At 48.1% G+C, this 25,867-nt stretch overlaps 1 long non-coding RNA gene across 1 annotated transcript in view; it reads right to left on the reverse strand.

Moving 5' to 3' along the window:
• Positions 1-25,867, reverse strand: part of LOC140722824 (uncharacterized) — a 132,056-nt gene that overhangs the window by 99,935 nt on the left and 6,254 nt on the right. The gene's annotated exons all lie outside the window — the stretch shown is intronic.

Genomic DNA, 25,867 nt, shown 5'->3' on the forward strand with positions numbered 1-25,867 from the left:
AGGTCATCAAGTTGTTGCTCCAGATCCCTCACACGATCCCTAAGGAGCTTCATCTCATTGCATCTGGAGCAGGTGTATTCCTGGGGGAGGCTGGGAGTCTCCCAAGGTCCCCACATCTGGCACTCCAGGCATAACACTAATCCTAAATGCATACCTCTAATGCTACTGTCAGCTCTAAATAAATAAACTTGTAACCTACCACTTAACTGTAAGACTCAGCGGTCGCAGAAAGCCTCTTCCCATTTCCGCCTAAGCCCGTTGAGACAAAGCCCTATCACTCTCCACCCTCTCACTCCGCTGCCCACTGGATAAGCCGATAATATCATGAACAATATCATGAAGCTGGACGGAGTGCAGAGGAGATTTACCAGGATGTTGCCAGGACTCGTGGGACTGAGTTATGGACAGAGGGTGAGCAGGTTGGTACTTTTTGTTTTGTCCACATTGGAGTGTAGGAGAATGAGTGGTCATCTTATAGAGGTGTAGACAATCATGAGGGACATACACTCAGTGGTGGAGGGGTCTCGGGAGGTAACTGTAGAGCAGAGGGTCATGGTGGACAGTGTTGTAGAGATTAATTCAGGATAATAGGGGCAGGGATGGGACAGCAGTGATATCTCAGTGGGGAGTGAGACCAGAGGAAATGTTCACCCTCCCAGTCTCAGCTCCATCTCTCACCTCAGCCTGGTTTCCATCTGTTGTTCAATGTTCCCCTGTGGCTCCTCACCAGACGTTGCCTCTGCCTCTGACACGGAGAGTCCATCGCTCTCAGTCTGACACCTTCCTGTAACAGACCCGTCATCAGTGGACTCTGACCATTGGGACTCTGCCCACCTCAGACTCGTCCCTCACCCTCGGGAGCTCCCTCTCAACACACCGTCCCTCACCCTCGGGAGCTCCCTCTCAACACACCGTCCCTCACCCCCAGGAGCTCCCTCTCAACACACTGTCCCTCACCCTCAGGAGCCCCCTCGCACCGACTACCCTGCTACCTCAGAAGCTCCCTCGTCTGTCCCTCAAACCCGGCCATCTCTCATCCTATGGAGATCTCTCAAGTCAGATGGTCCCTCGATCTCAGGAACTCCCTCAGATCCATCCCTCACCTCAATCCCTCCCACTACCTCAGGAGAACCTTCAGCCCATCCCTGGAGCTGCTTCAGCTGACACCGTCCGCTTACCTCATGAGTTCCCTCAATCCATCCCTCACCCTGGAGTGTTCCCTCACTGCAGACCCATCTCTACCTCAGGAACTACTCAGAACATCACTCACACTAAAGAGCTCCCATGGTCCACGACCCACCTCAGCTTCAGACCCTCCCTCACTGAGACGCTACCTCACCGTCAGATCCTCCCGAATCAACACCCTCCTCACCGACACTGCTCAACCTCGGACCCCCTCTCACTGCGACCTTCCCTCAACATCAGACCCTCCTCATCCTCATTCCCTCCCTCACCGACACCCTCAGACCCTCCCTCAGCGAGACCCTCCTCACCCTCATTCCCTCCCTCAATGAAACCCTTATCACCGTCAGACTCTTCCCCACTGAGACCCTGCTCACTTTCAGACCCACCCTCGCCGAGACCCTCCTCACCTTCTGACCCTCCCTGATCCTCAGATGCTCCAAATAGACACCCCGACCACCTCAGGGGGGGGCTCGATCAATCGACCAATGACAGACGGAGGGAGGTGGGGTTAGCAGGATTGGCGGACTGACCGACCAATAAAGCAGCGCGGAAGATGGGGCTCGCGCGGCAGGGAGATTAACTGACCTGTGAATTCAGCCCAGTGTCCAACACTGACACGTTGCTGGTGTGGGAGGATTTATCCTGTGAACTGTCTCTCTCTCACCCTCTCTGTCCATTATATTCCTGTGAACTCAGCCCAGTGTCCAACACTGACACATTGCTGGTGTGGGGGGATTTATCCTGTGAATTGTCTCTCTCTCACCCTCTCTGTCCATTATATTCCTGTAAACTCAGCCCAGTGTCCAACACTGACACATTGCTGGTGTGGGGGAATTTATCCTGTGAACTGTCTCTCTCTCACCCTCTCTGTCCATTATATTCCTGTGAACTCAGCCCAGTGTCCAACACTGACACATTGCTGGTGTGGGGGGATTTATCCTGTGAACTGTCCCTCTCTCACCCTCTCTGTCCATTATATTCCTGTGAACTCAGCCCAGTGTCCAACACTGACACATTGCTGGTGTGGGGGGATTTATCCTGTGAACTGTCCCTCTCTCACCCTCTCTGTCCATTATATTCCTGTATATTTAGCCCAGTGTCCAACACTGACACATTGCTGGTGTGGGGGGATTTATCCTGTGAACTGTCCCTCTCTCACCCTCTCTGTCCATTATATTCCTGTGAACTCAGCCCAGTGTCCAACACTGACACATTGCTGGTGTGGGGGGATTTATCCTGTGAACTGTCCCTCTCTCTCCCTCTCTGTCCATTATATTCCTGTGAACTCAGCCCAGTGTCCAACACTGACACATTGCTGGTGTGAGGGGATTTATCCTGTGAACTGTCCCTCTCTCACCCTCTCTGTCCATTATATTCCTGTAAACTCAGCCCAGTGTCCAACACTGACACATTGCTGGTGTGGGGGGATTTATCCTGTGAACTGTCCCTCTCTCACCCTCTCTGTCCATTATATTCCTGTGAACTCAGCCCAGTGTCCAACACTGACACATTGCTGGTGTGGGGGGATTTATCCTGTGAACTGTCCCTCTCTCACCCTCTCTGTCCATTATATTCCTGTATATTCAGCCCAGTGTCCAACACTGACACTTTGCTGGTGTGGGGGGATTTATCCTGTGAACTGTCCCTCTCTCACCCTCTCTGTCCATTATATTCCTGTGAACTCAGCCCAGTGTCCAACACTGACACATTGCTGGTGTGGGGGGATTTATCCTGTGAACTGTCCCTCTCTCACCCTCTCTGTCCATTATATCCCTGTGAACTCAGCCCAGTGTCCAACACTGACACATTGCTGGTGTGGGGGGATTTATCCTGTGAACTGTCCCTCTCTCACCCTCTCTGCCCATTATATTCCTGTATATTTAGCCCAGTGTCCAACACTGACACATTGCTGGTGTGGGGGGATTTATCCTGTGAACTGTCCCTCTCTCACCCTCTCTGTCCATTATATTCCTGTGAACTCAGCCCAGTGTCCAACACTGACACATTGCTGGTGTGGGGGGATTTATCCTGTGAACTGTCCCTCTCTCACCCTCTCTGTCCATTATATTCCTGTATATTTAGCCCAGTGTCCAACACTGACACATTGCTGGTGTGGGGGGATTTATCCTGTGAACCGTCCCTCTCTCACCCTCTCTGTCCATTATATTCCTGTATATTTAGCCCAGTGTCCAACACTGACACATTGCTGGTATGGGGGGATTTATCCTGTGAACTGTCCCTCTCTCTCCCTCTCTGTCCATTATATTCCTGTATATTCAGCCCAGTGTCCAACACTGACACTTTGCTGGTGTGGGGGGATTTATCCTGTGCACTGTCCCTCTCTCTCCTTCTCTGTCCATTATATTCCTGTATATTCAGCCCAGTGTCCAACACTGACACTTTGCTGGTGTGGGGGGATTTATCCTGTGAACTGTCCCTCTCTCTCCCTCTCTGTCCATTATATTCCTGTATATTCAGCCCAGTGTCCAACACTGACACATTGCTGGTGTGGGGGATTTATCCTGTGAACTGTCCCTCTCTCACCCTCTCTGTCCGTTATATTCCTGTAAACTCAGCCCAGTGTCCAACACTGACACATTGCTGGTGTGGGGGGATTTATCCTGTGAACTGTCCCTCTCTGTCCATTATATTTCTGTGAATTCAGCCCAGTGTCCAACGTAGACACAATTGTGTTGCAGTCGGAAATGCAAATGAGTGTGAACTACATTGCAATGACGAATCGGAACTGGACTGTCTAAACAGAATTGAATTACTGGTGTGGCAAGGACTCACATAGACCAGACCAATGGAGGTTTAAAGATGAAAGTTGCAGAAATACAAAGAAGTGCATCGATCATAGGACTGTACAGCAGGGTAATATGCCCTTCTGTCCTCAATGTTCTGTCGAACCAGTTGAAAACTAAATCAGAAACACCCGAAAGCTAATCCATCCTACTTACACAATGTCTATATCCCTCCATCTTACCGCTCACATTTCCTCTGAACCTACCCCCTGTCACCTTCAATGTCTGCCCTCTGGTATTAGACATTTCAACCCTGGGAAACAGATACTCCCTGTCTCCTCTATCTCTGCCTCTCATAGTCATATAAACCTCTATCTGATCTCCCCTCAGTCTCCGACGCTCTGGAGAAAACAACTCAGCTTTATCCAGCCTCTCATGTTGGCACATTCTCTCTAAACCAGACAGCATCCTGGTAAACCTCTGTGCAACCTCTCCAAAACCTCAACATCCTTCCTTTGTTGGGTTGACTAGAACTCCACACAGTACTCCAGGTGAGGCCGAACCAGACTTTATACACACGGCATTGATCTCCTGGTCCTCCATGTCCTTTTTCTTGGTAATCACTTGAGCAATATACTGTACTCATTAATACCTCATTCACATTGTCCACACCCAAACAAATGTTCCCCCTTTATCTGGTAGTGTTCCTACCCTCTCCTTAGTTATCCTCTTGCTCGATGTATGTATACTGTAGGATCCCTTGGAATGCTCTTTTCCAATGACTTTTCATGGCCTCTCCTGGCTTTCCTAAATCCCTTTGTTAGTTCATTTCTGCCTTCTTTATACTCCTCATGTGCTTCACTTGTTCCTGACTTCTGAAGGTTTACATACTTTTTCTTTTTCACCTTGACTGAATACATCACCTCTCTGCATATCCAAGGCTCTCTTCTCCTTCCATTCCTGTCCTTCTTTCGAACAGGAACACACCTTTCCTGTACTCTGTGTAATTGACCTTTAAACACCCTCTACTAGTCTGATGTGGACTTGCCAGAAAACAGGTGTTCCCAATTAACCCTTCTGTGTTCCTGCCTCATCCCCTCGTAATTTGCCCTACTCCAATTTAAAACTCTCCCACAAGATCCATACCGATCCTTATAGACAATAGACAATAGGTGCAGAAGTAGACCATTCGGCCCTTCGAGCCTGCACCGCCATTCTGAGATCATGGCTGATCATCTACTATCCATCCCGGTTCCTGCCTTGTCCCCATATCCCTTAATTCCCCTATCCATAAGATACCTATCTAGCTCCTTCTTGAAAGCATCCAGAGAATTGGCCTCCACTACCTTCCGAGGCAGTGCATTCCAGACCCCCACAACTCTCTGGGAGAAGAAGTTTTTCCTTAACTCTGTCCTAAATGACCTACCCCTTATTCTCAAACCATGCTGTCTGGTACTGGACTCTCCCAGCAGCTGGAACATATTTCCTGCCTCTATCTTGTCCAATCCCTTAATAATCTTATATGTTTGCAATCAGATCCCCTCTCAATCTTCTTAATTCCAGTGCGTACAAGCCCAGTCTCTCTAACCTCTCTGCGTAAGACAGTCCAGACATCCCAGGAATTAACCTCGTGAATCTACGCTACACTTCCTCTACAGCCAGAATGTCCTTCCTTAACCCTGGAGACCAAAACTGTACACAATACTCCAGGTGTGGTCTCACCAGGGCCCTGTACAAATGCAAGAGGATTTCCTTGCTCTTGTACTCAATTCCCTTTGTAATAAAGGCCAACATTCCATTAGCCTTCTTCACTGCCTGCTGCACTTGCTCATTCACCTTCAGTGACTGATGAACAAGGACTCCTAGATCTCTTTGTCTTTCTCCCTTACCTAACTCTACACCGTTCAGATAATAATCTGCCTTCCTGTTCTTACTCCCAAAGTGGATAACCTCACACTTATTCACATTAAACGTCATCTGCCAAGTATCTGCCCACTCACTCAGCCTATCCAAGTCACCATGAATTCTACTAACATCCTCATCACATGTCACACTGCCACCCAGCTTAGTATGATCAGCAAACTTGCTGATGTTACTCTCAATGCCTTCATCTAAATCGTTGATGTAAATCGTAAACAGCTGTGGTCCCAATACCGAGCCCTGTGGCACCCCACTAGTCACCACCTGCCATTCTGAGAAACACCCTTTCACCGTTACCCTTTGCTTTCTATCTGCCAACCAGTTTTCTATCCTTGTCAATATCTTCCCCCCAATGCCATGAGCTCTGATTTTACCCACCAGTCTCCTATATGGGACCTTATCTATCGCTATCCTGACAGTTAAAGAGTTGTGGTCACTGTTCCCTAACTGTTCACCCACTGAAAGGTCTGTCACCTGGTTGGGCTCATTACCCAACACCACGTCCAGTACAGCCCCTCCTCTCGATGGATTGTCCACATATTGATTAAAGAATCCCTCCAAATATACCTAACAAATTCTGCCCATACATAGATCAGTTCAGTTTATTGTCATTTAGAAACCACAAATGCAATGCAGTTAAAAAATGAGACCACGTTCCTCCAGAATGATATCACAAAAGCACATGACAAAACAGACTACACCAGAAAATCCACATAACATTTGGTAATCCCCAAATCCAGAGTCCGGAGAGGCTGCTGCGTATTAATATCGTGCTACCATTTTAGTGTGTGCCCGGGAAAGGAGCTCCAAACCAACCAGATAAAACAACTATCCAGACATACCAAGTCAGGAGACCAACTCTACCACCCAACAAACCAAAAACTAAAGCTACAAGACCTACACAAAAACACATAGTTACATATAGTTATAGTTAACATATAGTTACAACAGTGCAGACAATACCGTAATTGATAAAAAAAAACAGACCATGGGTACAGTAAAAATAGTCCAAAGATGTTAAAAGGCTATAAGTTCGAAAGAAACCACCACACAGTTTCCACAAGTCCTCAGGGTCCCGACAGTCTCACCATCCCACGCAGGCGGCAGAAGGGAATACCCCCGCTATGGACTTCCAAGGCGCCACCGGACTCAGCCTTGCAGACGCAGCACAGAATGAAAGCTCCATCGGACCCAGCCTCACAGACGCAGCACACAGTGAAAGCGCCCTGACCGCAGCAGACTCCGAGTCCGTCGAACCTCCGAGCCTCCGACCATCCCCTCCGGCACAGCCTCTCTGAGCATCATCCTCTGCCGAGCGCACGGCCAACGGCCATCGGCAACGCGACCCCGAGGACTGGGGGCCTGGTCTTCTCAGCAGAGACCTGGACCTCACAACAGCAGCAGCAACGAAGAAAGCCTTCCTGGAGATTTCCAGATGTTCCTCTGTGCTCCCACATCCATTTTTCATCAGATTAGGATTGTGCACAGCACCCTGCTTAACAAATAACAGATATCAACTCCCATCATGCCAGACAGAAAAAAATAAATGGACTGCACAGGGAAGTGCAAAATATAAATATCCAGTTGTAGTTACAAAAAGAGCATTAATCTGCATGATGAAAATCTGATCATCTTGAGAGTGACACAGGAACACACACAAAATGCCGGAGAAACTCAGCAGGTCAGGCAGCATCTGTGGAAAAGCATCATCAGTCGAGGATTCAGTCCTGATGCAGGGTCTTGGCCTGAAACGTGGAGTGTTAACTCTTTTCCATAGATACTGTTCTTCCAGCATTTTGTGTGTGTTGCTCTGGATTTCCAGCATTAGAAGATGTTCTCGGGAAGACTGACACAAGACCGGGAACTCTTAAGAGTCACAATTTGAAAACCAGTAATAGACAAGCAATGTGGCTTACACCAGAAGTGAACGGCAAATTAATTAAAATAGAATTGGACACCAGCTCAGCTGTTTCAGTTATTCCACAAAATCAGATTGAACGCCATTTCAAAGATATTAACCTGAAGCCTGTAGATATCCAGCTGAGAACTTATACTGGAGAAGAGATCACTCCGGTGGGAATAACATTCGTAACAGTGAAATGCAACAGCCACCAAGCCACTTTGGACGTGTATGTGGTAAAAGCAAGAGGGCCAGTGTTGTGGGGATGGGTTCGCTGAGACAACTACAGCCTGATTGGAGATCCAGCCACCATTTGCGTGCCACATCCCCTGTAAGAGTCAACTGAAAGTGAATTAAGCAAGGTCATGGATGATGCCACAGCAGTGTTCAAGGATCCCATTGGAAAACTCAAACATATCACGGGTAAAACTGTGTTAAATGAACATCCCACACCCAAGTTTAGCAAAGCCCGACCAGTTCCTTAGACTATCCATGATAAAGTAGCCAGTGAGCTGGATCACATGGAGGCTGAGGAAATTCTGTCCAAGCTCGAGTGGAACCCGTGAGCAATGCCAGTGGTCCCAGTAGCCGAGAAGAATGGGTCTGTCCAGATCTGTGGTGATTTTCAGATCACCATCAACCCAGTACCGAAAGTAGATCGATACCTTCTGCCTGGGATGGAGGGGCCCTCTGCAAACTTTTCTGGAGGAAAACACTTGAGCAAAGTGGACTTAACTGAGGCTCACCTACAGAGGGAGATGAAAGAAGAGTCCATAGTGTTTCTCACCATAAACACTCACAAAGGGGTTTTCTGCTTATTTTTGGAGGAGCATCTGCACCTGAGGTCCAGCAGAAAGTGATGGACCAGGTGCTGCAAGGCAGTCCAGCCACTCAGTGTTACCCAGATGACCGGTAAGGATGATCTCTAAAACCTCAAGACAGAGTTAAAAAGATTGAAAGATTATGGCCCAGAGCACGACACAACTGTAACTTCTTTAAACCAAACATCACTTACTGTGGTCACATCATTGATGCACAAGAATTACACAAGTGTGCTGAGAAAATTCAAGCAGTGATGGATGCCCCGAAGCCACAGGACATGTCAGAGTTGTGGTCCTTTTTAGGATTTGTTAATTCCTGCCAATCCTGGCTACTGTCCTCCACTCCTTTCACCCGTTATCACAGATGGGGAAGAGATGGAAATGGACAAAAGGTAAAGGAAATGGTGACAACACACACTGCACTCACACATCGTGATCCACACTGTCTAGTGAAGCTTGCCCGTGACACCTCGCCTTATGGTGCAGGTGCAGTCATGTCACAAGTTCCGGGTGATGGACGTGAACACCCCACAGCCTCCGCATCACGTTGCCTTCAAGCTGCAGTGACAAACAACACACACAGATCGACAGAAAGGCCTCACGTCTGCTTTGGGGTGGAAAATGTTTTAACCAGTGCTAATGTGGGTGAGGTTCGATGCTTCAAAAGTCACACCTGCCAAGTGTAGTGATCCCTGATGCACCATCAATAACTCACGCCGAGACTTAGGAAGTGAGATATCGGCTTTTATTGACTGAAGGACAACACTACATCCTGGGGAAAATGAGGGAGAGCAGCAGGCCACAGTCGCCTTTATACAGGGGTCTGTGGGAGGAGCCACAGGGGTAGTCAGCAGGGTCTTGGGAGGAGCCACAGGAGCAGTCAGACAGGTATATCTAGTTCACCACAATCCCTTAGTCAGGAAAGACATTAAAGAGTAAGAAAACCTCCATCCATAGTGAATCAATCTTTCGCCCGAATGGGGCAATTTGAAATTGACTCTGCATGATGTCTGTCTATAGTAGTTGTATTATATAGTATACTGTGTATAGAGAGCTGAGATGCATTCTCCATTGAATTGTTTACAGCTAAGCAGGTAGGAACAGTGTGTATTTAATATTTCAGTAATATTGTAAATATACTGTTGAATAAACATTCTTGTTTAAATAATTCGTTAAGGATTATCTAAAAAATTAAAGTATTGCATACGTCATGAAGCTACCACGTGATACGTGTGTGCCTCGCTTAAAGTAAAAAAACAAAGTTAGACTCACATTCCCGCTCCCGTGTTATTCTTTTCATTAGTTTAATGTTTTGTAGTTACAAAACACAGCAGGTACCCATCTCCACTCATCCCTCTTACCTGCGGCTGATCCACAACCTCCTGTGCTGTAGCAGTTCAGGCCTCTTCCAGGTATTTGATAGGTTCTGTTTGGAATGATTTAGGATTTGTGGAATTATGTGACTGTAGCAGATATTAATTCAATCCAGAACCAGTCTTCAGTACTTAATGGAAATTGCAGGCAAGATAATCAGCTTGAAGATATTCTTGCTCTCTTTTTACACGACTTATTTTTATATTCTGTACATTTCTTATTGTAATTTATAGTATTTTCTGTCTTACACTGTACTGCTGACACAAAACAACAAATTTCATGACATATGTCAGTGTTATTAAACTTGATTCAGATACTGAAAAGAACAGCTTTGCAATCAAAGTTCAAAGTAAATTTATTAACAAAGTAAGTATACATCACCATATACTACCCTGAGATTCATTTTCTGACAAGCATTCATGTGAAAATAAAGCATGATACAATTTACGAAAATCTACACTTAAATAAAGACCGACAAACAGCCGACGTGCAAAGGAAGACCGATTGTGCAGAAACGGTCTCCCTTCTCCGCAAGCTGTTTGGGAATGTTCATTTATTTTGTGTCTTTATGATATTACTTTTAATAACAGTCATAAATGAATGTAACATCACAACTGAAGTAAAACAGAAATAAATTCTTAATTAAAGTAACCGTGGACCATTGGAAATACAGAAACAATTACAGAGACACTTCCCAGGAATCTGAATGTGTCTTTTATTGCTTGGATTAAACCCATTATTACATTCAATTGATGAGAAATAATGAAAGATGAAAGAGTAATATGTTACTGATAATAAACCTGATTCTCAATGACAGATGCACAGTCTAATTGATGCTAATAATATTTCACTGATATTGGATTCCCCACCACCATCACACAACCCACTGAAACCTCACACTCCCCACCACAACCCATGAACACTTCACACATCGTCCATCACCCTGTGATATGTTGGACGAACACTATCGGAGATCTTCCCTCTCAGTTATTTCCCTTGTCACATTTGCTCTTGGACAGGATGTGCTTGCAGGGGAGCTGTTCCCTCAGTATCTCACGTATCTGTGGACCAGGGATGTTGATGGTGAGTGACGGGTGAAGAAACACGGTTAGACCGCACTGTGTGGGGGATCAGAGACCCTCCTCTCATCACCCACAAAATCCATCACTTACCACCAGGAGATTCCCTTCTTCACACCAAGAACTACATTCACTATACAGCAGGAAAATTCAATTCCTTAGAAATCACCATCAACCCCTCCCCAAACCCCATCCCTTCACCAGGAAAATCTGCTCCTCCAAACATCCCACAACAAGGATCCACCTTCTCTCGGGATCAGAGAAATTCCCGTGCTCCAAACTGGGGATAGAGCTTCCCGGAAAATGGAATCAGCTTTTCCTTCAGACCTGAGAAAAACCCTCCCCTCTCACAGAATGCCCCTTACCCCCTCCAACAGGGGATTGTCCTCACCCCCGGATCAGGGAATTCTCCTCAACCCGAGGCCAGAGAATACCTCTCAGCCCTCTCGGATCAGGGGATTGTCCTCACCTACTGAGACCAGGAAGTGCCTCTCACCCCTCTCGGATCAGGGGATTGTCCTCACCCGCTGAGGCCAGAGAATGGCATTCAACTCCCTCTCACCCTCGTACCAGGGAATTCTCCTCACCAACTGAGACCAGGGATTCCCACCTCTCCTCCCACCCTGTCCAGGAAATTTCCACCCTCCTCGGACTAGGGGATCTCCTTACCCTGAGGGCAGAGAATGCCTCTCATTCCCCTTGGACCAGAGAACACCTCTCATCCCCCGAGACAAGGGATTTCTACCACACCCCCACCTTGAGCCAAGGGATTCTCGTCAACCCCGAAGACCAGGAGATTTTCCTCACCCTGAAGATAAGGGGGCTCCCCCCTCCATCAGACCAGGGGATTTCCCCACTCGGATTCTGGGATTTCCCCTCTCCAGACCAGGATATTCCCCTCAACCCCTCAGACTGGGAGTTTCACTCACCAGCTCCCAAAACCAGGCAAGTTCCTTTCCCTACCACACGGAAACCCACCTCCTCACAGACCTGTGAAACCGATTCCCCAGTGCAGTGTATTGCTGTCTCCCAAACTGAGACAACACGTATTTCCCCCTATCCCAGACAGTTCTGACCAAGGGTCTCCGAGATGAAACATTAACTCCCTAACGAATGGAATCACGTCCTCTAAACCTGTAAATCAGCATATCCCATAAGCAATAGACGATTCACAGAATGGGAGATAAACGTTCCTATAAAACGGGCACCAGAGGAAAATGTTTCCCCAAACCAGGGGAACCGCTGCTCTGCTAACAATCGGGAACCCTGAGCAGGAAAGTCACAAAGTGATCGCTGAGACCATGGGGGAGATGCAAAGCTGAAGGGATGAGTGGAGATGGTCGGTTGGTGGGAATACGTTACCAGTGGAGGAGGAAGGCAGGCTGGGAGCCGACTGTCCAAGGCTACGTATGTGCCCGGATAAGGAGCACACAATGTACACAGGAATAAGGGATTTAGAGGAATGGTGGGACAACGAGGGGACAATGATCACTGTAAATAGTTTGTCTTTGGAAGTCGTGTATAATGGGCTGGAGGTGGGGGAGACGGGGAGATGGTGTTTATCAGGTGGTGGGGCAGTCCCCATTCCCACTGGGTGTATTTAGGGCAGAGATTGATCAGAAAGAGGGTTTGGCTTACAGGGAGAAAGTGCCATGGTAAAACACATTCATGGAGCAGGCTTGATGGGCCCAATGGCCTAATTCTGTTCTTATATCCTACGTTGGGTGGTGACTGAGGACGGGAAGTCTCTGGTGACTCAGATGTAATCATTTCAGGGTTGGGTGTTTCACCGTTCATCGGGAAGGGAGAGTCACTGACTATTGACCTGGATTGACCAAAGGCACATGAATCAGAATCTCCACCTCTGGGAATGAATGTGGACAACATCTCTCACCTGATTGAGGTCGGCCTCACGCTCCCGGGGGTCTCCCAGGTTGTTCTGCCCAAGGTACAGCACTTGGACACTGCTGATCATCTCCTCACACTCCTCATCCGACAGGAGCCCGTTCACTGGAAGATTGAGAGAAGTGTTCAGTCAGAGCAGATCCAGAGACAGCAGACTCACACGGTGTGATGGTTGGTTGGGCTGGAGTGTTGGTGATGGTAAGCACGGGGACCCAGGCTGACACCAGGTTCCCCTCCTGCCCATCGTTCCAGTAACCAGTCCCTCCCCCATCCACCACCAGACTCTCTGTGTAAGCATGGGGACCCAGGCTGACCCCAGGTTCCCCTCCTGCCCATCGTTCCAGTAACCAGTCCCTCCCCCATCCACCACCAGCCTCTCTGTGTAAGCACGGGGACCAAGGCTGACCCCAGGTTCCCCTCCTGCCCATCGTTCCAGTAAGCAGTCCCTCTCCCATCCACCACCAGCCTCTCTGTGTAAGCACGGGGAACCAGGCTGACCCCAGGTTCCCCTCCTGCCCATCGTTCCAGTAACCAGTCCCTCTCCCATCCACCACCAGCCTCTCTGTGTAAGCACGGGGACCCAGGCTGACCCCAGATTCCCCTCCTGCCCATCGTTCCAGTAACCAGTCTCTCCCCCATCCGCCACCAGCCTCTCTGTGTAAGCACGGGGACCCAGGCTGACCCCAGGTTCCCCTCCTGCCCATCGTTCCAGTAACCAGTCTCTCCCCCATCCGCCACCAGCCTCTCTGTGTAAGCACGGGGACCCAGGCTGACCCCAGGTTCCCCTCCTGCCCATCGTTCCAGTAACCAGTCCCTCTCCCCATCCACCACCAGCCTCTCTGTGTAAGCACAGGGACCCAGGCTGACCCCAGGTTCCCCTCCTGCCCATCGTTCCAGTAACCAGTCCCTCCCCCCATCCACCACCAGCCTCTCTGTGTAAGCACGGGGACCCAGGCTGACACCAGGTTCCCCTCCTGCCCATCGTTCCAGTAACCAGTCCCTCCCCCCATCCACCACCAGCCTCTCTGTGTAAGCACGGGGACTCAGGCTGACCCCAGGTTCCCCTCCTGCCCATCGTTCCAGTAACCAGTCCCTCCACCATCCGCCACCAGCCTCTCTGTGTAAGCACGGGGACCCAGGCTGACCCCAGGTTCCCCTCCTGCCCATCGTTCCAGTAACCAGTCTCTCCCCCATCCGCCACCAGCCTCTCTGTGTAAGCACGGGGACCCAGGCTGACCCCAGGTTCCCCTCCTGCCCATCGTTCCAGTAACCAGTCCCTCCCCCCATCCACCACCAGCCTCTCTGTGTAAGCACGGGGACCCAGGCTGACCCCAGGTTCCCCTCCTGCCCATCGGTCCAGTAACCAGTCCCTCCCCCATCCACCACCAGCCCCTCTGTGTAAGCACGGGGACCCAGGCTGACCCCAGGTTCCCCTCCTGCCCATCGTTCCAGTAACCAGTCCCTTCCCCATCCACCACCAGCCTCTCTGTGTAAGCACGGGGACCCAGGCTGACCCCAGGTTCCCCTTCTGCCCATCGTTCCAGTAACCAGTCCCTCCTCCATCCACCACCAGCCTCTCTGTGCAACGTTTAAATTCACTTTGCTTTCCCTGGCTAGATTTTATTTCAGTAAGGGAAGTGTGTATGTTAGCTGAAGCCAGTAAAGATTGGTATGGTCAATAATACAAAGAAGAACAAGTTTTTCAAAGCATCGCATGACGTATAGAACTGAAGGGGGAATATCTAACCCTATCCAATGGAATGTGGATTGAAGAGAAATTTGACCCCAAGTCCTTGTTGAAAGTTGGATATTGTGGGGGGGGAGGGGGGGCTTTGGTTCTCAGAGGGAGAGTAATGACTCCTAGAGAGGGATCGAGATCTTTGGGTGATACAGCACTACAGTACAGAAACAGGCCCTTCAGCCCATCTAGTCCTTGCCAAACTATTATTTTGCATTGTCCCATCTACCCACACCGGGACTGTGTCCCTCCAAATCCCTCCCATCCATGTACTTATCCAAACTTGTGTTATAAGTTGAAATCAAACCCAGATCCACCACTTCTGCTGGCAGCTCGTTGTACACTCTCACTACCCTCCGAGTGAAGAAGGTCCCACTCAGGCTTCCCTCAAATATTTCACCTTTCACCCTTAACCCATGAACTCTAGTTCCAGTCCCACCCAACCTCAGTGGAAAAAGATTGTTTGCATTTACCCTGTCTGTACTCCTCACAATTTTGTATACCTCTATCAAATCTCCCCTCTGACCCCTACATCCCCGGGAATAAACTCCTAACCTATCCAACCTTTTCCCAAAACTCAAGTCCTCAAGTTCTGGCTACATCCTTGTAAATTTTCTCTGCTCTCTTTCAATCTTATTGATATCTTTCCTGTAGGTAGGTGACCAGAACTGCATACAATCTCCAAATTAATCCTCACCAATGTCTTGTACAACTTCAGCATAGCATCTCAACACTTGCAGTCAGTACTTTTATTTATGAAGGCCAATGTGCCAAAAGCTCTTTTTACAACCCTATCTACCTGTGGCACCACTTTCAAAGAGTTATGGATCTGTATTCCCGGATTCCTCTGTTCTACCGCACCGTTCCCTGTGTGAGTCTGAACCTGCTTTACATTCCCAAAGTGCGATCATGCTTGTCTGCATTAAATTCCATCTGCCATTTCCCCAGCTCATCCAGATCCTGCTACAGATATTGATAGCCTTCCTCACGCCCACTATGCCCCCAGTGTTGGTGTCTTCCACACACTGGCCGATTCAGTTTACCTTGGTCTCATACAGAACAGAGATCAGTGAAGTACAGGAACAGGCCATTTGGCCCACAATGTTGTACTGGACCAGCTAAAAAGTAAATCAAAAACATCCAAAATCCAATCCCTTCTTCCCACACAATTTCTAAATCCCTCTATCTTCCTCACATCCATCTGTTAATCTAAATGTCCTTTAAAAGCCCCTAATGTATTTGCCTCTACCATCATACCAGGCAGCGATTTCCAGGCATCCACCATTCTGTGAGTAAAAAACACCCCTCACATCCCCCTTGAACCTACCCCTCTCTCACCTTCAATACCTGCCCTTTGGAGTTGGACACTTCAACCCTGGGAAACAGACCCTCCTTATCTGCTCTATCTCAGCCTTTCATAATCATAAAAACCTCGATCAGATCTTCCCTCAGCCTCCACTGTTCCAAAGAAAATAACCCAAGTCTTCTGCCCCATCCACACCCCTTGCACTAAGGTGGTCCCAGTTTACATGAGGGAAGTTGAAACCCCCCATGACAACAACTCCATTATTTTTACACATTTCCTTAACCTGATTACATATCTATTCAATGTCCCGGTGACTACTGGGGGTGTGTTGTTCAATCCCATCAGTGTGATTGCACCCTGGGTTCCACCCAATGTCTGACCCTTAACCTGATTACATATCTATTCAATGTCCCGGTGACTACTGGGGGTGTGTTGTTCAATCCCATCAGTGTGATTGCACCCTGGGTTCCACCCAATGTCTGACCCTTAACCTGATTACATATCTATTCAATGTCCCGGTGACTACTGGGGGTGTGTTGTTCAATCCCATCAGTGTGATTGCACCCTTCCACCCAATGTCTGACCCTTAACCTGATTACATATCTATTCAATGTCCCGGTGACTACTGGGGGTGTGTTGTTCAATCCCATCAGTGTGATTGCACCCTGAGTTCCACCCAATGTCTGACCCTTAACCTGATTACATATCTATTCAATGTCCCGGTGACTACTGGGGGTGTGTTGTTCAATCCCATCAGTGTGATTGCACCCTTCCTACCCTGGGTTCCACCCAATGTCTGACCCTTGCATTATGTCTCCCCTGAGTGCCCCTTGACATTGTCAGAACTTCTCAACGCCAAATCAATTATGAGCAATTTCTCCTACATCAGCACAAATTTTTGTATAATCAAAAACCCCTTTTTCCATATCCATGTCTTGCTTGCGGAAGAATTCCACCCCTCCTGCACATCTCTGAAACATCTGCATGCCAGTTCCATGGGCCAGTCAGAGCAAGGCCTCCCCCCACCCCCTGGGCTGTAAGTTGTGGAGTTTGGGGGAGAGGGGATACCAGTCGCTGTTTAGGGAGATGCTCCATGCAGACTCTAACCACCCGAAGGCCAGATGCATCAGAAAGGGTCCCTGTGATCAGGAGTACCTGACGGTCCCCTATCAGAACTCAGTGGTTACCTGGGATCATCTCAGAGGCTTTGCACGTGGCGTCCGTCGGCTTCTCCTGCCCGGCGTCGGGGCTTGTCCTCCTACCTGGATCTGGGACGACAGAAGGTCCAGGTGAGAAATGGAGTTTGGGGGATTGGTCCAGGGCTGAGTCTGATTCTTCCTGCAACGTCCACACACCAGCCAGTTCTGTTCTTTCACCACACTCCCCCAGTCTCTCCACCAGGCTCAGTTCCATCACTCTGACACACTCCACACACAGACTCCTTCCCAATTCCCCCATTTGCTCATCCCCAACCTCCTCCGTCATTCAGAAGGACAGGCTCGTAGGCAGAGGAAGTGGGGTGGCTCTCTTGGTAAAAAATAAAATCAAATCCTTAGAAACAGGTGAATAATATTGGAAGATGTTGAATCCTTGGGGGTTGAGTTAAGAAAATGCAAGGATAACAAGACGCTGTTGGGGGTTATATACAGGACTCTCAGCAGTAGCCAGGATGTGGGGTAGAACTTACAACGGGAGATAGAAAAGACAGGAAAAAAGAGCAAAGTTACGATAGTCATGGGGGATTTCAATATGCAGCAGATTAGGAAAATCAGATTGGGGCTGGATTGCAAGAGAAGGTATGAGAGTGGAGCTCGCCAAAGTTGATTGAAAGGGAATACTTGCAGTGATGACAGTAGAACAGCAAAGGCTGGAATTTCTGGAGCAATTCAGAAGGTGCAGGATAGATAAGTCCCAAAGGAAACGAAGTCTTAAATGGAGGATGATGCAACCATGATGACAAGGGAAGTCAAAGTCAGCATAAAAGCAAAAGAGAGGGCAGAGAATAGAGCAAGAATTAGTGGGAGGTTCGAGGATTCAGAAGCTTTTAAAAGCCAATAGAAGATAACTGAAAAAAAAGGAAAAAGATGCAATATGGAAGGAAGTTAGCCAATAATAAAAAAGAGCACACAAAAAGATTTTTTAGATAAATCAAGGGTAAAAGAGAGTGGATATTAGACCAATGCAAAATGATGCTGTAAATACACGTAACACACACACAAGTTAATATCACCACTTGTAGATTCATAAATAATAAGGTGCATTTGTGACACAAGTTAAAAAGTAGACAGCATCATGCTTCAAGTGTGATGTGACCTGGCAGGAGGCTGGGAGTTCAGTGTCTGACAGCCTGGGGAAAGAAGTTGTTTCCCATCCTCATAGCTCTTGCGTCAGTCTTTACAATGGAAGAAACCAGCTGTACATCTGAAACTGGAGAGTGTTGTGGGGTAAGAGTGAGTGAACTTGCTAATACTAAGGAGAAGGTGCTTGGGAAGCTGAAAGGGTTGAAGGTAGGTAAGTCACCCGGACCAGATGGACTACACCCCAGGGCTTTGCAAGAGATGAAGGCATTAGTAGGGATATTTCAACAACACTGGATTCTGGAATGGAGGCTAGTGAAGTTATCCACTCTGATTCAGCAGCCTGATGGTTGAAGGGTAACAACTGTCCTTGAACTGGTGATGTGAGATGCAAGACTCCTGTATCTCCTGCCCAATAACAGTGGGAAGAGATGATAGTCTGGGTGGTAGGAGTCCTTGATCATGGATGCTGACCACACCACTTTTAACAGTCTTCGCCATTCTTGTGTACTGATGTGGGACTGGGACAAATCAGTCTTGAGGGGCCGGGACAGCTTCTGCTCCTGGTGTGTTGTCTTCTTGCATAATGAGATGAGGGGCCTCAGGAGATAACTCTGGAGCAGTGTCCTGGTTTCATTCCACACACTGATCAGTAGATTAAATGGCCACAGAAAACTGCCACTGGGGGAATGTGGAGACAATAACGTGTGATTAGGGTAGGATCAGTGTCAATGGTGTTTGATGGTCAGCACGTACCCAGTGGGCCAAAGAGCTTGTTTCTGTGCTGTATGACTGTGATTCTTTCTCCCTTCCTCTCTCACCTCCGCTGTCTTTCACTTTCTCACTCTCCCAATCCCCTCCCCAATGCATTGTTTTTGACCTGTGTCTATGATGTGAAAACCCCTCTGTTCTCAGTCTGTTTGCATCCGGTGGCAAACAGGAGAACAGAACAGGGCAGAATTAGCCGACTGTACACTAGACCTGGTTTATACTAACATACCAGGAGCATATAAAGCTGTTCCCCTGCCCCACACTGGGCTCTCAGATCACTTGTCTGTTATGCTAATTCCAGCATACAAACCACTGATCAAACTGGCCAAACCAGTTCTGAGGGAGCACTCTCAGCATTACAGGACTGCTTTGAAACACAAACTGGAGAATGTTCAGAAAGGCTGCTACCTATGTCAACCACGTAACATCGAGGAATGTGTGGATTCTGTGACCAGATACACAGAGAATTGTACTGAGACTGTTACCATCACAAAACACGTCCGTGTGGGGCCAGTCAGAATCCATGGCTCACTGCAGAGGGCCATGCACGGCTGAGGGATCGTGATGCTGTCTCTGGATCAGAGGGACCAGGACGCCTCACTCCCCGACAGGCTGAATGTCTTTTACGCCCGGTTTGATGCACAGAACAAAGTGCTGGTGAGAGAGACACCCAGGGGAGGAGACCCTCCATCTGGCTGAAGCTGAGGTGAGGAAGACCCTGGCCAGTGTTAACCCACACAAAGCTGATAATATAGCAGGTCGGGTTCTGAATGACTGTGCATCCCAGCTAACTGAGGTGCTTACGGATATATTCCACATCTCTCTCGAGCAGTCCATTGCCCCTCAGTTTTCAAGATGGCAACCACCATTCCAGGGCCAAAGAAGGTGACAGTAACCTGTCTAATTTACAATCATCTGGTGGCATTAACATCAGCCATTATGAAATGCTTTGACCGGCTGGTCATGGAGCACATTAAAGCTTCTCTCCCGCCTACATTGCCCCCTTTCCGGTTCACTTTCTGGTTCGGATTGAATTGATCCAATGATGATGCACTAGTCTCTGCCATCCACTCTGTCCTGTCCCACCTGGAAAATGGGGTCTCACATTTATACACCGGTTTGGCATTTAACACCATCGTACCCTAGAAACTGCCCTCTCTGGGTGTCAACACGTCCCTCTGTAACTGGATCCTGGACTCTGAATGAAAGGCCACAGTCAGTCTGTGTGGACAGTAAAGTCTCCAGTCCCATTACACTGAGCACTGGCGCTCCCCAGGTCTGTATGCTCAGCCCGCTGCTGACACATGACTGTGTCACGGGATTCAGCTCAAACCCTGTCAACAGCGGTTGTGGCCTCATCAACAACGATGATGAGTTGGAGTACAGACAGTAAGTAGAGAGGGTGGTGGACTGGTGTGAGAACAACAACCCCAGTCTGAAGGGGAGGTAAGGGGATTAGGAAGGGTTCCCCTGTGGCCATTCCCCTCAGAAACAAGTACATCTCTACGGACAACACAAAAATACAACTGCAGATGCTGTGAATCAAAGAATACGTACACAACGCTGGAAGAACTCGGCAGGTCAGGCAGCATCCGTGAGAAAAGAGTAGCCAACGTTTCGGGCCGAGACCCTTCATCAGGAATGGGGAGGAAGAGAGGGCCGAAGCCCAGCATCAGACATAGGGGAGGGGGGTAGGGCCCAGAAGTGCCAGGTGGAAAACCAATCAGAGGAAAGATAAAGGGGGGAGGGGGAGGGGATAAGCATGAAAGAACTGTAGAGATCTAGTTGAAAGGGGAGAGAGGCAGAGAGGAACCTGGGATAGGGGAGGGGGAGGGGGGGAATTACCGGAAACTGGAGAATTCAATGTTCATACCACCAGGCTGGAGGCTACCCAGACGGTAGATGAGGTGTTGCTCCTCCAACCTGAGTTTGGCCTCATCATGGCAGTAGAGGAGGCCATGTATGGACATATCTAGATGGGAATGAGAGGCAGAGTTGAAGTGGGTGGCAACCGGGAGGTCCTGTCTATTGTGAAGGACGGAGCGTAGGTGCTCGATGAAGCCGTCCCCCAAACTGCGTCGGGTCTCGCCGATGTAGAGGAGGCTGCACTGGGAGCACCGGATGCAATAGACGATTCCAGCTGACTCGCAGGTGAAGTGTTGCCTCACCTGGAAGGACTGTCTGGGGCCCGGAATGGTGGTAAGGGGGGAGGTGTGGGGACAGGTGGAGCATTTGCGCTTGCAGGGATAAGTGCCAGGTGGGTGTTCTGTGGGGAGGGACGTGTGGACCAGGTAGTCGCGGAGGGAACGATCCCTGCGAAAAGCTGAGAGGGGTAGGGAGGGAAAGATGAGCTTGCTGGTGGGGTCCTGTTGAAGGTGGCGGAAGTTGCGGAGGATAATGTGTTGGATCCGGAGGCTGGTGGTGTGGTAGGTGAGGACAAGGGGAACCCTGTCTCTGTTGTGGTGACGGAAGGATGGATTAAGGGCTGAAGTGCGGGAAGTGGAGGAGATGCGGGTGAGGGCATCTTTGATGACACCTCTATGGATTCTACTTGGGGGGTGACCCATTGGGGCTTGGCAACACCAGACTGGTTTGTGGATGATACGAAGATTGGTGAAATTGTGGATAGTGTGGAAGATGTGCAGAGAATACAGTGTGATATAGATCAGTTACAGATATGGGCTGAGAATTGGCAGATGGAGCTTAACCCAGATAAATGTGAGGTGTTGCACCTTGACAGGGAAAATGCAAGGAGACAGTTCATTGTTAAGGGCAAGATCTTTAGCAGTGTTGCTGAGCAGAGAGATCTTTGGATTCAAGTTCATATCTCCTCGAAAGTGGCTACACAGTTCAATAAGGTGGTTAAGAAGGCGTATGGAATGCTTGCTCTTATTAGTCGAGGCATTGAGTTCCAAAGTCAAGAGGTTATGTTGCAACTTTATAAAACTCTGGTTGGGCCACATCTGGACTGTTGCAAACCGTTCTGGTCACATCACTACAGGAAGATGTTGAGACTTTGGAGAAGGTACAGAAGAGGTTTGCCAGGATGCTCCCCGGTTCAGAGGGCATGAGAGGTTGGATAAACTTCGGTTGTCGTCTCCGGAGCGGAGGAGGCTGAGGGGACATCTGATGGATGTTTATAATATTATGCGAGGTGGAGTGGACAAGGAGTATCTGTTTCCCAGGGTTGAAATGTCTCATACAGGTATGTATTAAAGGTGAGAGGAGTTAGGTTCAAAGGGGATGTGAGGGGTAAGTTTTTTACTCAGAGTGATGGATGCCTGGAATGTGCTGCCTGGTGTGGTGGTAGAGTCAAATACACGAGAGGCTTTTAAGAGATGTTTAGATAGACACATGGATGTGTGGGAGATGTTGGGATATGGACATTCTGTAGGTTGGAGGGATTAGTCTGTCTGATATGCTTTGTAGCTGGATCGGCACAACAATATGGGCTGAAGGAGCTGTTCCTGTGCTTTACTGTTCTATGTTTTATGTCTGTGTCCTTGAGTGGCCCAGTTCAAGTCCTGACCTTCACTCGATCGAACATCTCTGGCAAGCCATCAATAAAGCTGTCTACCGTCACTTCCCAACTAATCTGGCACAGTTTGAGCAAATTTACAGGAGTTAATGGGCAAATCCCGTTCCCTTACATTGTACAAAGCAAATAAAGACTTATCTGAAAAGACTATTGGCTGTGAGAGGTGGTTCAGTTAAGTACTGAGCAAACGGGATGAATATTTAGACTAATGACGTTTCAGATTTTGAATTTTTAGTTTCACCATGCTTTACAATTTTCTCTGTTTTTTGGCTCCATGGTGAAAAAAGGAGCACGTGATTCACAAATAAAAATTTTCAGTTAAATTAATCAACATCCCTGGTTATTAAGGTGAACAAGGTGTTGGGATCAGTTTAGTATTGAGGTGAGTGAAGTTACCCTCACTGGATCAGCAGCCTGATGATTGAAGGATAGTAACTGTGCTTGACCTGGTGGTGTGAGACCCAAGGCTCCTGTACCTCCTGCCCAATGGAAGCAGTGAGAAGAGAGCACGGTCTGGATGGGGGTCACTGATGATGGACGCAGCTTTCTTGTGTCAACGCTCCTTCTGGATGTGCTCAATGGTGGGGAGGCCAGTTTCAGTGTTGTATGACTCTGTGAATCACACTGTCAATCTCTCTCTCTCCCCCCTCCTTTCTCACCTCAACTGTCTTTCACTTTCTTCCTCTCCGCTTTCCTCACTCCCAACACCTCACATTGTGCCAATGCCTCTTGCTTTGACCTGTGACCTTTCACCAAATGTGACCTGTGTCTGTGATGTGAAAACCCCTCTGTTCTCAGTCTGTTCACATCCGGTGGCAAACAGGAGAACAGAACAGGGCAGAATTAACCAGAGGGATGTTCCTATAGAAACTGTAATGGCCACAGAAGCAGAGTGAATAATTTGTAATGTTTTGCAGGGAAACTGAATATTCAGTCCCACAAACTACATGGGCATCTCTCTGACCCTCTCTCACCTCACCCCCCCCCCCCACCTTTCTGTCTCACTCTCCGAATCAGCTCAGCAGCTAGGAACTCCTCTCAGTTCTGTTAGTGGGTGAATTTGCATCTGTGGCTTTCAACACGTGACACCTGCGTGAGTGAAATGAACAGTCCATTGTTCTCAATCTGTGTGTTTTTTGTTGCCTTTGATTTCCTGTTGTTTGCCTCCCACCCTCCAGAAAGAGTGGAGTGACATTAACAATTTTCCATTCCTCCCAAACCATCCCAGAATCTAGTGATTGTTGAAAGATCACTACTGATGCCTCCACAATCATTTCAGCCACCTCTTTCAGAACCCTGGGGTGTAGTCCGTCTGGTCCAGGTGACTTATCGACTTTCAGACCTTTCACCTACCCAAGCACCTTCTCCTTCGTAATAGCAACAACACTCACTTCTGCATCCTGACACTCGAATTTCTGGCAGACTAATGGTGTCTTTCAGAGTGAAGAAAAATACAAAATACTTATTAAGTTTGGCCGCCTTTCTTAATACTGCATTATGACCTCTCCAGTGTCATTTTCCACTTGTCTCTATTTTACTTTTTGCATACCTGAAAAACCTTTTGTTTTCTTCTTTTGTATTACTGGCTAATTAACCTTCACATTTAATCTTTTCTAGTTATTGCTTTTTTATTGCCTTCATTTACTTTTTAAAACCCTCCAGCTTCCCACTAATTATTGATTTACTGAATGCCCTTGCTTTCAAATTTATGCTGTAATTGACTTCTCTTTCTAGCCACAGTTGCCTTATCCTCCCTTTGCAATATTTCTTCTTCTTTGGTATTTATCTATCCTGCATTTCCAAATTACTCCCAGAAACTCCAGCCATTGCTGCTCTGCCATCATCTCTACTAATGTCCGCTTCCAATCAACTTTGGCCAGCTCCTCTCTCATGCCTCTGTAGTTCCCTTTACTCCACTGTAATACTGATACATCTGATTTTAGCTTCTCCCTCTCAAACTGCAGGGTGAATTCTATATCATGATCTCTGTCTCATTACACAACACCAAATTCAGACTTGTCTTTTCCCTGGTGGGCTCAACCACAAGCTGCTTTAAAAAGCCATCTCGTAGGCATTCTACGAATTCCTTCTTTTGGGATTCAGCACCAACATGATTTTCCCAATCTACCTGCAAATTGAAATCCCCATGGTTATCATTACATTGTCCTTTTTACATGCCCTTCCTATCTCCTGTTGCAATTTGTAGTCTACATCCTAGTTACTGAATAAAATGAATTGGAATTGACCTTACAACTTACAACCTTCATATACACGAGTAAAAGTCTTATGTAGGGCTCTCAGTACCAGTAACTGTGGTGTTAACTGTTCAGGCTAACAAAATGGCTTCTTTGTATTGTTATAATGAAATGGCTTCTCTGTAATGTTACTTAATGCTGTAATGGGTTTCTGTTTCTGGAATGTTTGGGTTATAACTGTAGCTAAGGGGGGAACTAGCCAACGGAGAATTGTTATACTATCTTGTATCTGTGAGCTGAGCAGGAGTTCACGGTCTTTTATCGGGAGGCGAGCGAGGAGGATGACGTGTGACGAGCGGACAGCGGTTCCAGGGCAGCGGATACTGGACGTTGGCGGTTCGGACGGTGGCCGAAGGCTCGGAAGGTCGTTGTGGATGGAACCGGAGGCGTGAGCTCCAACGTATTAAAAGATTATGTGCACAAACTGATAAACTTACTGATTTGGTGTTTTTAGGTTATCTGTTTCTACTAGTCCATCGCTAAGAAATAACTATAAAGTTGTAATTATTTACTCACCTTTGGTGTATTGTCTGATACTTGTGTTGCGAGTGTGTACTGGGGGGGGGGGGGCATTACACTGTATTTACACCGAAGTATTGCACTATTGGTGGGGCGACTGCGGATCACCCGAGGCGAACGGGGGTAAATTGGGGACACAGATGGTACACTTGCAAGCAGAACAAGAGCTACAACTGTCCCCAAACCGCTTCCCTCACTACCATTCAGGGCCCCAAACTGTCCTTCCAGGTGAGCTGACACTTCACCTGTGAGTCTGTTGGGGCATCTACTGTATCCGGTGCTCCTGGTGTGGCCTCCTGCATATCAGAGAGACCCAATGAAAATTGGGAGACCGCTTCACCGAGCACCTACGATCCATCTGCCAGAAAAAGCAGGATTTCCCAGTGGCCATCCATTTCAATTCTGCTTCCCATTCCCATTCCAACATGTCAGTCCATGGTCTCCTCTACTGTCGTGATGAAGCCACACTCAGGCTGGGGGAGCAACACTTTATATTCTGTCTGGGAGCATCCAAC

This window comes from Hemitrygon akajei, unplaced genomic scaffold, assembly GCF_048418815.1.
Source record: "Hemitrygon akajei unplaced genomic scaffold, sHemAka1.3 Scf000090, whole genome shotgun sequence".
Classification (NCBI taxonomy): Eukaryota; Metazoa; Chordata; class Chondrichthyes; order Myliobatiformes; family Dasyatidae; genus Hemitrygon; species Hemitrygon akajei.